Source organism: Carassius gibelio, chromosome B23, assembly GCF_023724105.1.
Source record: "Carassius gibelio isolate Cgi1373 ecotype wild population from Czech Republic chromosome B23, carGib1.2-hapl.c, whole genome shotgun sequence".
Classification (NCBI taxonomy): domain Eukaryota; kingdom Metazoa; phylum Chordata; class Actinopteri; order Cypriniformes; family Cyprinidae; genus Carassius; species Carassius gibelio.
The window spans coordinates 2,745,062-2,756,859 of NC_068418.1; the positions used below are offsets into that span (position 1 = coordinate 2,745,062).

Genomic DNA, 11,798 nt, shown 5'->3' on the forward strand with positions numbered 1-11,798 from the left:
AGATTTCTGACTGTAGAGGAAGTAACAGTACATCCGTCTAGTTGCAGATTGTAATCTACAAGATTCTGTGTAGTGTTTTTTGGTCCAATAATTAATATCTTATCAGAATTTAATTACATTTTTAACACACTCTGTTAGCTTAGATAATTGAGAAGTTTCATCTGGTCTCGTTGAGATATATAGCTGAGTGTCATCAGCATAACAGTGGAAGCTAATTCCGTGTTTTCTAATAATACATGCCAAATAAAATGTCTAATAAAACATGTAAAAGAAGTATTGTGTTGTGTAATGTATTTTAAAATTAAACTTTGCCCAGATCCGAGCTACCTACCTCTTAACGTATAAATTATCATTCTGTTTGTATTCTAATTATCCTTTAAATAATATAAACAGAATTGTTAAGATAGACTGATTTTAACGTTCGCTGGATGAACCATTGATGAAGTATTAACCAATAAAATTTTGAATCAGTTAAATTAAAGCAATTCTAATCTTTAGATTTGATTCCTCTTCAAAATAAATGAGCTAAGATTTCTTTACAATATACACAACTTTATTTTAATGAAAAGTGACATTAAAATAGGTTCAGTAGACTTTTTGCTTTAAATAAATGGTTGTTGTCATGGTGTAAAGAACAGAAACTGCTATTTGTTAATAACTGGAATCTTTTCTGGGAGCGTCCTAGGCTGTTTCGCGCTAATGGATTACACCCCAGCAGAATCGGAGCAGAGCTGCTCTCTGACAACATCTCCAGGACACTTCGCTCCATGTGACTAGTAAGACAATTCTCAGATAACTATTATGATGAGTTTTGTTCCACCCGCTTAAATGATAAAAGTACTTGCGCTGTAAAAACTATTAAGACTGTGTCTGTTCCCCGAATAGTGAGGTCAAAATATAATGTAGGATCTAGAAAAAATCTTATCGTAATTAAACCAGAAAAATGTAAAGTAAATGAACAAAAACAACTTTTAAAGTTTGGGCTCATAAATATTAGATCACTCACACCAAAATCAGTTATTAAGTTGGCTTGAGAAAGCCAACTTACTGAAATCCTATTTAAACTTATTATTATTAAGTTGGCTTGAGAAAGCCAACTTACTGAAATCCTATTTAAACTTCTTCTTCTTATTATTATTATTATTATTTTTCTGGCCGGAAAATTTTTGGACTCCTACTCCTCCTAGACCGTTCAAGCTACATACTCCAAACTCGGGTCAGACCTTCATACTGTTCTGACTCGGTGTGCTATATCTTTTCAGACTGGTTTGAGTTAGGGTTTTCTTAAAAATTAATATTAAAAATCATAAAAATGCCCATAGACTTTCACTGACAGGATGTTCAGATGACCCAAGCTCCAAATCCCATTAGACTCAATCAAGCTTTGATGCTAATCAATTTAAACTCATTCAAACTCATCTAATCTATCTATCTATCTATCTATCTGACTATTTCTATCTATCTATCTATCTATCTATCTATCTATCATACTTGAACATAGTAAATCATGGTATACTATAGTAAATAATGGTAAACTATGGTAAATTAAGGTAAACACCCGCCTCCCTTTCTCCTCTAACTATCAAGAGCTCCGTTGTGAAGAGGGTGGAGTCAATTAAATTTTTAGGAACGGTTATCACAAATGACTTGAAATGGGAGGAAAATAGTTCCTCCATTCTTAAGAGAGCTCATAGTGGAATGTTTTTTTTTGAGACAGCTAAATAAATTAAACGTTTCTAGCTCTGTTCAGTCTAAATTTTATAGAGCCACTGTGGAAAGCCTTCTTTCAGTATCCATTACTGTTTGGTTTGCATCCGCATCAGCCCAGGCGAAGGCCAGACTACAGCGTATTGTGCGCACAGCAGAGAGGCTGACTGGACAAAGGCAGCTGTCTCTTAAAGACATTTATGAGGCCAGAGTCAGGAAGAGGGCGGCTAAAATTGCTGCTGATCAGTCCCATCCAGCAAGTGAAATTTTTAGGTTGCTTCCTTCAGGAAGAAGGTACAGAGCAGTGAGGACAAGGACCTCACGCCATCTTAATATTTTTTTTCCAAGAGCCATTTCCCTTATGAATAGCTGATCTTGCACTATTTTTGGACTATTTTATTATTTGATGGATTGTTTTAGGCATGCTTTTGCAGCTATATGCATATATGTTTGTGTGTTGAGTTTGTGTGTTATAGATGGCCATATCAAATTCCTGTGTATCTGCTGATGCATTTGGCGAATAAAGTGTTTCTTATCTTATCTTATCTTAAATCATTGTAAACTATGGTAAATCTTGCTAGAATCAATAAATCATACTTGAACAGGGTAAATTGTGGTATACTATAGTAAATCATGCTAAACTACGGTAAATCGTGGTAAATCATGGTAAACTATGCTAAATCATGCTAGAATCAGTAAATCATACTTGAACATTGTAGCGCTTACTCTCTGGCTATTAACCTAATGAGATCTATGGACCAGCGTTTCAGAAGAAACAGATTCGCTGCTGAGAAAGATGCCACAACAACAGTGAATACTCGTTTGAAAACACACTGTATTTTCAGGTGAATGACAACAGGTGAATTACATTGGTTGATAACAAATAAAATGAAATGAAATAAAATGTAGATATGTATTTCCTTTCCAACCAGAATGTAAGATTTCAACACTTTAGATCTCAGTTTTTTTTCTCTTTTGGGTTTCAACAGGGTAAATCCTAAATAAACAACATACAACCCAATTTCACAACAAATGGTTCTTCTCTTTTTTTTTTTTTTTACAATGAAATCCAATCAGAATTGCAGTCCTTGTGAAAGAGTGCTTTGAAAAGTTTTAGAAAAAATAAAAAAATAAAAAATAAATTAAACAATTGTCCTTTATCTGTTGGTAATGAAAAAAGTCTCCATCCGGAAAAAAAAATAAAAGATGAGGAACGTTAGTCCTTTTCCTACCATTCACAGTTGAATCAGTGCGAATACTTCTTCAACAGAAAGATCCAAGAACAAACTCAAGGGAGGCTCGCCAGTCCAACCCTCCTAAGAACCACTGGAAGGCCAGGACAGATCCAGTATACACAGCGAATTTGGAAAAGATATAACAGAAGAAAAAAACCTGACCTTGAACAGTCAAGGTCACAGAAATATCATTAATATCTTCATTGTAACATATAATAAACAATTTTTACTGACAGTAGAGTTACTCATCATAACCTGAACATGTGTAAATACATTTTTCAAATAAAGAATATTTATTTTACATAGGCAATGTTTGTGACTCTCTCAACATAATACAATGATTCATATATTGACCACTTATCCATCAGTTTAGCTGTTATTAACCCTATACAGCATTAAACATTTTTTTAATACATATAAATCACTCACAGATTTAATTTCTCTTGCTTTTCGTCTTATACAACCGTAACAGTTTGATTTGTAACAGTTACAAAACAATTTGACTTACCAAGGAGATCGTTTAACTCAGACTATTCCAGAATGGTGCAGGCACAGCACTCCACATTACAATCGCTCCCTTTACCCTTTTTAAATAAAGAATTCACTTCATAAATACTTTAGCAATACTCTGATGCTATTTAAGTATATGTATATCAGCATACACTTTTATATTAAACAGATGAGTGTTCGTTTCGCTCTCATAACGATACCAACGTCACTTATATGTAATAGGAAATAAAATGCGTCTTTTCACTCACATCAATCCATCGACAATCTATAAGGCTAATTTCTATATTTCTGTTTCCCGGAGCATCGAGACATAGCACTCATCAGGCATCCGTGCACACGAGAGAGAGTTGCCTCTTAACTTCACGCATATACCTCGTGTGAAAACCCGGAAATCAGTTCTTATGCGGCGCCAGATTCTGCGCTTGTATTGGCTCGTCTCAAAACTAATCACCATTGGTCATAGTATTTCCCAAATGAAAATATATGTTTGTATGAAAGTTATATTTTTCTTTTTTGAAATTACTAATTTTGAATACTTTTTAATAACTCTCACATTATTATATTGTTATATTAATAACAATATTTTTTTCTGTTACTCCACTGGTAACCTTGGTTACAACATGGTAAATCATGGTATACTATAGTAAATCATGGTAAACTATGGTAAATCTATCTATCTGTCTATCTATCTGTCCTAATAATATGCTAATCATGCTAGCAAAATGCTAGTCGCATGCTAGTCGCATGCTAGTCATGCTAGAAACATGCTAGCAACATGCTAATCATGCTAGAAACATGCTAGAAACATGCTAGTCGAATGCTAGTCATGCTAGAAACATGCTATCAAAATGCTAATCATGTTAGAAACATGCTAGCAACATGCTAATCATACTAAAATCATGGTAGCAACATGCTAGTTGCATGCTAGTCATGCTAGAAACATGGTAACAACTTGTCAATAATGCTAAAATCATGCTAGCAACATGCTAGTCGCATGCTAGTCAAGCTAGAAACATGCTAGCAAAATGCTAATCATGCTAGAGTCATGCTAGCAACATGCTAATCGTGCTAAAATCATACTAGAAACATGTTAGTCGCATGCTAATCATGCTAGAAAAATGCTAGCAACATGCTAAAAACATGCTAATCATGCTAGAAACATGCTAGCAACATGCTAATCATGCTAGAAACATGCTAGCGATAACAAAATGCTAGCAACATGCTATTAGCATGCTAATTATGTTAGAAACATGCTAGCAACATGCTAATCACATGCTAGTCATGCTATAAACATGCTAGCAACAGGCTAGCAGCATGTTAATCATGCTATAAACATGCTAGAAACATGGCAGCGACATGCTGTAATGCTAAAAACATGCTATTTGCATACTAATCATGCTAGAAAGATGCTAACAACATGCTAGTCATACTACAAACATGGTAGCGACATACTAGTCATGCTAACAACATGCTAGTAACTTGCTCATCATGCTAAAACATGCTAGAAACATGGTAGCGACATGCTAGTCATGCTAACAACATGCTAGTAACTTGCTAATCATGCTAGAAACATGTTAGTCGCATGCATTCTTTCTGTCAAACTAATCTATCTATCATTCTTTCATTTGAGCTAATCTATATCATTCTTTCTAACTAATCTATCTGTCATTCTTTCTAACTAATATATCTTTCTTTCTTTCAACTAATCTATCAATCTAACTTTAAACTATAAACTTCTAACTTCTTTAAACTTCTTCAAACTTTCTGGTCAGGCTTTCTCAAGCCAACTTAAAGTTTGTCTCAACAAACTTTTTTTTTCTAGTTATGTTGGCTTGGCAACAAGCCAACATACTGTTATGCTATTTAAACTTCTTCTTTTTTTTCTTATTATTATTTTTCTGACAGAAATTCTGTACGCTACTCCTCCTAGGGCTTTAAAGCCACAAGCCCCAAACTCGGCAGACACCTGCGGGAAAGAGCGGTGGTGTGTGCTATATCTTTTCAGACTGATCAGACTTAAAGTTTTTTTTAAATTAATTTTTAAATGTCAAAATTAATTACCCATAGACTTACATTGTCTGAGAAAAATTGCGCCCCTACAGTTGCAATGAGATTTAGGGGAGGAGTCGGGTTTCGTCCCTGCTGAAAAAAACAATAGAAACCATTACAGAAATTCTAATGGTTTCCATTACAAAACCATTACAAACCATCAGCAATTAACCATTAAAACCATTACCAAATGGTTTCCATTACGTAGTGTGTTTTGGGCATATTCCATTAGGATTTATTGGTTTGTATTGGTTTCCATTACAAGTTTGTATTGGTCACGATTTGCACATAATGGTTTCCATCACAGTTTTGTATTGGTTCTGATGGTTCCATTACAAGTTTGTACTGGTCTTTATTAAAACAAATTTAATGGTTTCTGTTGGTTTTGTAATGGTTCTGATGGTTCCATTACAAGTTTGTATTGGTCTTTATTAAAACAAATTTAATGGTTTCTGTTGGTTTTGTAATGGTTTCTGTTGGTTTTGTAATGGTTCTGATGGTTCCATTACAAGTTTGTATGGGTCTTTATTAAAACAAATTTAATGGTTTCTGTTGGTTTTATAATGGTTTCTGTTGGTTTTGTAATGGTTCTGATGGTTCCATTACAAGTTTGTATTGGTCTTTATTAAAACAAATTTAATGGTTTCTGTTGGTTTTGTAATGGTTTCTGTTGGTTTTGTAATGGTTCTGATGGTTCCATTACAAGTTTGTATTGGTCTTTATTAAAACAAATTTAATGGTTTCCGTCAGTTTTGTAATGGTTCTGATGGTTCCATTGCAAGTTTGTACTGGTCTTTATTTGCATATTGTGGCGAGTGGGGCGGGGCCGAGAGGCGTGGGAACGAGGAGTGAGGCCAGGTGTAGTGATTGGAGATGAGCTACACCTGAGCCCCACCGCTAGTATCGAGTCCCACGTAGGAGATGGAAGGATATAAAACTGGAGCGACGACCGTGAAGGACGAGAGAGGACCAGGCCTGGGACGTTATTTTATGTTTGCTTTTTATTTATGCGCACCAGTCGTCCGTGAGGGGCTCGTGCGCCGTTTTGTATTTACTTTTGAATATTAAAACGTTTTTGATTGTGCGCCGGTTCCCGCCTCCTTCTTCCCGATGAATATGGAGATTTGTATATTGTTACACATATATTTAATAGTTTTCGTTGCACTTTTATATTGGTTCTGATTTGAATGTTTAACTGATAGCTGGTAATTAGGCCATTAATTAATATAAGTAAATAATTTAAATTATTAATACGAACTGTACACAGGTTTTGTCAAGAATATAATGTTTTTATTTATTTAAACTTCATACCAACCTTTCAATAGCAAACAGTTCAGGTTGTTTTGCAAAGAATTAAGAATATGCACCTAAAATCAAAATTATTCACAGAATACTCAACATAGCTGGAATTAACACAAAACCTTGACATTACATTTTATTTTAATTATTGTTATTCATTAATGCATTATAGAAATGCAGGAACTATGAACTGTTTTTGTGGCTTGTAGCTGTCTCAGACCTGCAAAAAAAAAAAGGAAAAAAAGGGACAATTCATTAGGACAATGTACCACATTACCAGTATGTGAGATTATCCATACTTAAATTTATATGGCAGTCTCAAAAAAGTTATTGATTTTTCTTTCATGTCTAAAATCATTAGGATTTAAAAAAAGAAAATGTTCCATGAATATATTTTGTAAATTCCCTACCATAAATGTATCAACTTAATTTTTTATTAATAAAATGCTTTGCTCTGGATTTGAAATATTTTTCACAATATTTAGATTTTTTAGCACCATCAGATTCCAGATTTTCAAATAGTTGTATCTCAGACAAATATTGTCCTCCTAACAAACCATACATCAATGGAAAACTTATTTAGTATTATTATTGAAATAAAAATCTAAAAAATAAAATAAAAACAATTATCCTTGTAACTGGTTTTGTGGTCCAGTTTCACAAATAGGCTTAAATAATTACATTATCTACTTTTTATGGTACATAGTCTCTATTCACTTCGAGTCATATTAGATATGAGGTTGTAGCAATTCCATTCGGATATGGATATGCAAACACTTACCACTGACAGTTTTATCTGGTTTATTTCACTGATCTCCTCATCCAGGTATTTCCGTACACTTAGGGGGCGTTTATTTCCTATAAGGTGTGACCTTTTTTCTTCAGCTTCTGAGACAGACACTCTTGTTTTGAACACACACATACACACGCACGCACACACACACACACGCACACACATAAACAAAAATTGAAATTCAAGAACTGATGGACTAATCTCAGACTTTAAATCTGACCACTCTCAAGTGGAAATTAAGTAGCATATGTGACCTGTGCTGGCAAAGTTAGTCACAATGAGCAAAAATCAGTTGAGGTTTTTTTTCTCATTAAAAAGTCCTTCAAAATGATGTATAACTGTATATATATATAAAAAAAATGACTGAGCTACACCCGTTTGAAGTTGAAAGAGTTGGCAAAGTCAACTCTTTTCTATTTTCTAAAGGTTCCAAACCAAAATCACTGAGCAACATTGCATCTTTTCCTGCAGTTCTTTTCTTAATAATGATTCACTTTTTTATTTTACATCCGAACAAAAGCATTCAAGTAAGAAAAACTAATAATCAAATGTAAAATCCCTTTATTCATTACAAATAAATTAATTATTAAAACTATAAAAGCAGTTCAATTAGTCATTCTGTGTATACAGGTGCTCGTCATATAATTAGAATATCATAATTTCAATTCAAAAAGGGAAACCTGTATATTATATTCATTCATTACACACAGACTGATATATTTATTTATATCTGACAACTAAGGAAAATCCCAAATTCATTATCTTAGAAAATTAGAGTATAACTTAAGACCAATACAAAGAAAGGATTTTTGGAAATCTTGGCCAACTGAAAAGTATGAACATGAAAAGTATGAGTATGTACAGCACTCAATACTTAGTTGAGGCTCCTTTCCCCTGAATGACTGCAGCAGTGTGGTGTGGCATGGAGTCAATCAGTCTGTGGCACTGCTCAGGTGTTATGAGAACAGGTTGCTCTGATAGTGGCCTTCAGCTCTTCTGCATTCTTGGGTCTGATATATCACTACTCAGCAGCAGTACAGTCCTTTCTGAAGCGAGACACTTCTGGTTCTGTCTGTTGTTCAAGAGTGTCTTGACACAAGGAATGCGAAGCTGAAACCCATGTCTTGCATACATCTGTGTGTAGTGGTTCTTGAAGCACTGACTCCAGCTGCAGTCCACTCTTTGTGAATCTCCCCCACATTTTTGAATGGGTTTTGTTTCACAATCCTCTCCAGGGTGCAGTTATCCCTATTGCTTCTACACTTATTTTCTACTACATCTTTTCCTTCCCTTCTCCTCTCTATTAATGTGCTTGGACGCAGAGCTCTGTGAACAGCCAGCCTCTTTAGCAATGACCTTTTGTGTCTTGCCCTCCTTGTGCAAAGTGTCAATGGTCGTCTTTTGGACAACGGTTAAGTCAGCAGTCTTCCCCATGATTGTGTAGCCTACAGAACGAGACTGAGAGACCATTTAAAGGATTTGCAGTTGTTTTGAGTTAATTAGCTGATTAGAGTGTGGCACCAGGTCTCTTCAATATTGAACCTTTTCACAATATTCAAATTTTCGGAGATACTGAATTTGGGATTTTCCTTAGTTGTCAGTTATAAACATCAAAATTAAAAGAAATAAAGATTTGGAATATATCAGTCTGTGTGTAATGAATGAATATAATATACAAGTTTCACTTTTTGAATGGAATTAGTGAAATCAACTTTTGGATGATATTTTAATTATATGACCAGCACCTGTATTTATCAGGATATATATATATAACTGTAATTTGAATGTCGGATTGAAATGAACACTGTTATTAGAGTAGTTAATTAAGTGCGGCTAATAATAATAATTAAAAAAAATTATAATTAGCATGTTTTTGTGTTTTGCTTTGGTACTGAAATTGGTACTGTGACAACACTAATAGTTAGACCTCGATTAATGTGTTCAGGTGCACTGCAGGTTGGAGCAAAACTCTGCATGTAAGTGGACCTTGAGAGACAATGTTGAGATCTCCTGCAATATGTCCTGAACATGCACTATAAAGAGACAGAATGACTTACAACACTGGTGTCCAGTCCTGGGCTGAAGGACCAATGTTCTGCAGAGTTTCTGCTGATCCTTGATCAGCTGCTCAGGTCTGCTTAACTGGGGTTGGAGCTAAACTCTGAAACAAGAGAAGACAACCAATATTATGAAGTTAAAAAAAAAAAAATGATTCAGAAATATGCACAACGTTTGAAAATGCACAAAGATGAGAAGAAAGTTATGTGTTTAATGAGAACTTTCCACTGAAGAATAAGAAGCAATATTAAGTCACAGATGCATTTTTATTAATTCTTATTAATATTGTTTAAATATGTTACAGTAACCTTGTGCTTTATCAATGATTTTCAGTCTCTGAAATAGAAAAGATCTATCAGTGCTGAATGGCATCATACATACATCATATGTAATGATATTTAACAAGAGTTCTAACACTGTGTCGTCACTGGACAGCACAACAAAATACAACAGAGCCTTTTATAATCAGTGATGCTCTCTACACTGGATGCGGCACGAAACAACAAATCACAGACGGTGATCTGATGCCTTTTCCTATTTATGATGTACTGACACAAAGTTTGAATGATTTTTAACAGTCACTTTGGTGTGAGAGTGTGTAGCTTGGAGATAGAGATTTTTTTATGTTTATGAAATAAGTCTCATGTACACTAAGAAAACTGCATTTATTTGATCATAAATAAAAATGGTAATGTTGTGAAATATTAGTACAATTTCAAATAACTGCTTTATATGTGAATATTTTGTACAATTTTATTCTTGTTTTCACAAAGCATGATTTCTGAAGGATTGTGTGACACTGGAGACTGATGCTGAAAATTCAGCTTTGATCACTTATTAAAACAAACTTAAATAGAAAATAGTTATTAAAAAAATGGTAATTTCACAATTTAACTGTATTTTAATCAAATAAATGCAGCAGTGGTGAGCATAAAAGATGTCTTTGAAATACATGACAAATCTGACCCTTACATTTTTGAATGGTGTATGTTTGACGAATTGCTTACTATTCATGGTTCATAATGTCTAAAAATGTTCTTCGACAGGAGATATGACTCTAGAGCACAGCCATCAGCATGGAAGAACCTAGGAACATAAGCACTGTCACAGAGACAACAATATTTATTATACAATGCCAGGTATAAGGCATATACTATAGCAGAGGTGAAATGCAGAAAAGAAAAATAATAATTCACAGAATATATAATTTATATAATCATTTACAATAAATATATATATATTTTAGTTTTACTTATTTAGTAATGCTCCTACAGCGTGGACATCAAAATGTGTGTGTTTTCATCCTCTCTGTCAGCAGCTCTTCAGAAATGTTAAAATCAGGAACTTCTCCTGCGTCATAGAGGTTTTTTTCTGGCACTTCTGAAATCACAGAACAAGTTTGTATTTATGTGTTTACCATGAAAGATCAAAACCTGAAGGTTTCAGTCCATTTTCACGCTCTATGTAAGTGATGTAACGTTATCCGGTTACGTTAGTGCACATTTTAGGATTAAACAGTGGATACATTTAGGGTTAAATTAATTCGGTTAAGTTACTTCCATTCATCCATTGATATATATGGAGAGAGAGAGAGAGACAGAGAGAGAGAGAGAGAGAGAGCGAGCTCATCTACACACAAGATGACATTAAAAGCCCAAGCTTAATAAACAAGAGCTCATGTCTATCGTTACCTCTTGTATTTAGCCTTACCTTTGAGATGCTAACGGGCTTTTTCTGACGACGCTAAACCATTTCTATAAAGTAAATATTAAACGAAAGTGTATAATTTACATGAAATAAAGTGTCAGGAACACTTTAATGTACTATTTGTGTAATTTAATAGACTAAACTTACCTAAAAAAAAAAGTGAAACTACATTTAGTGTCAGCGATCAGCTGCTTGACGGTTGGGCTGCCGCCTCGTTTCCATGGTGACGTCCTCCGCTCCAGTTCTGCGCGCGCGCACATTACAGCACGTGGAAGTCACGCAGAATTTCACTGTTATTTCACATCTATTTTTGGGCTAAATTTGGACCAAATCCGACAGACAAAACAAAGACCAACTTTTCAAGTCAATTTTGAAGGCCATGACGAGTCGAGTTGATTTAAAAAAAAAAAAAAAAAAAAAAAAAAAAAAATTAAATGAAT

General features: G+C 34.2%; 1 long non-coding RNA gene across 1 annotated transcript; it reads right to left on the bottom strand.

Moving 5' to 3' along the window:
- Positions 1–6,774: 6,774 nt before the first annotated feature.
- On the bottom strand, positions 6,775–11,449 carry LOC128011381 (uncharacterized). The gene is made up of 5 exons (XR_008182539.1): positions 10,904–11,449; positions 10,659–10,752; positions 9,651–9,754; positions 7,582–7,702; positions 6,775–7,020 (listed from the first exon to the last, which is right to left on the bottom strand). It is a non-coding gene; the product is annotated as an uncharacterized LOC128011381 (long non-coding RNA).
- Positions 11,450–11,798: the final 349 nt, after the last annotated feature.